We start from the raw sequence: 1,807 nt of genomic DNA on the forward strand, positions 1-1,807 counted from the left end.
TCGCCCTTGGTAAGTCAGTCATCAGAGGAAACCCGCTACATATTTCCTAATGCAGCAAGGGATCGTTTATATGCACTTTCCCACATACATGATAGCACATACCACGGATGATTTTTGCCCGAATTAAATGAAAATGCCCGAATCTGGTTAACAACGTTTATTCATTTCAGCATTATTGCCAAACGGCCAAACAAGGTCTCAAACGAATAACTACGCATTTTTACTAATTTTACGGGTAGAATGATGGAAATACATGGTAAATAGGTGTCAGATTTGCACATTTTAGTCAAATATCTTTTTTGCCGTAATTTGAGGATTTGCTCCAGCACCAGGGGGAGGGTGCCCTCCACCCCCACCCACCCACCCACCCCTTATGGTGGGGACAACTAGACGCTTCAGATCTCAACGTTAAGGCTTGGTCAAGGAGAGTAACTTTTAGCACACGCACGCACGCACGCACGCACACAGTCACACACACACAAACACACACCTCCTTGCATGTGAATTTATATGCTATTAAATAGCTTCCCATAATCTAAGTTAGAACAATTAATCACACTGTGTGAGCGTGTGCGTGTGCGTGTGCGTGTGCGCGCGCATTTTTAGCGGCCTTGGTTTGGTTCCAATTCAGTTCAGGTGATGCTTAATAAATTTCCAGGTGTATAGATAATATTTGAAAGTCTCAGGAACGATTAGTATATGCTGTATTTCCTCTTCATAAATAAACTCACATTTTGAGAGTAATGCAATACATCCCCGTTCCTTATCGGACCTAAAAAAAAATTGTATGTCCTAAGTTCAAGGGGCCACAAGTCTGTCAAAAACGAGTAAATCACACAAAAATTCAAACTTGAATTGTAACCACATCCAGGGTTTTTGCCAGAGGGTAAAACGGGCATACCCAATTTCTTTTGGCAGATTTTTTTTTTTTTTTTTTTTTTTTTTTAAGTTAGCTTTTTGACAAAATTAATTACTCTCATCATTACTGTGTGATTTTTGTAATCCTAACCCTAAACATAACCCATTTTCTTTCTTGGTGAGGTCCCCCATACACCATGTTGACTGGTTGTATCCAATTCCTTAGCGCCATACCCAAAAATTTCTTTCTGGCAGAAAAACTGTTACTGTATGATTTTCTTAACCCTAACCCTAAACTTAACCCATTTTCTTTCTGGGGGAGGCTCCCCACACCTCTTGTGGTTGCATTCAATTCTAAAGCGCAGAGAGAGACAGACAGGCAGAAGGACAGAGATGAAACCCATAGTTCTCTTCAGTTGGGTCTAATAAAGAAAGCATTTATTATAACGGTTTTAAAAGTTGAAATGGTGAAATCAGCTAGAGGTGTCTAATATTTGGTTTAGATAATGAGATAAGGAACAGCCCTACTATATACCTCCTAGCACAAGGTAGCAGGTAAGAGAAAACAAAAACAATTTGATTGATAAATAATTTATACTTCATCAGAGATAGAAAACACATGGTGACAGCCCATTTACAAAGTGTTGTAAACAAAGTGAACAAAAATATACATACATCTTGTTTGTACCATGAAAATACTTGTCATTTTTGTTTTAAAAACACCACTGCTATCAACAAACAAACCTTATATCAAGGCATACACAGTATAATACATACAACACATTTATTTCACAGTGCTTGGTTTCCACATTGTGTAGGCTTCTACAGTCAATTCCTACTCCAAACATAATACACGTTTATTCAGGCATGGCAAAGCAGGGGTGGGATACTAGGGAGGTGTGCTTTAGCTCCTCCAATAATTCTGAGTCAAAATAAATATTAGCATTTA

The sequence above is a fragment of the Gigantopelta aegis genome, chromosome 15 (genome assembly GCF_016097555.1).
Source record: "Gigantopelta aegis isolate Gae_Host chromosome 15, Gae_host_genome, whole genome shotgun sequence".
Classification (NCBI taxonomy): domain Eukaryota; kingdom Metazoa; phylum Mollusca; class Gastropoda; order Neomphalida; family Peltospiridae; genus Gigantopelta; species Gigantopelta aegis.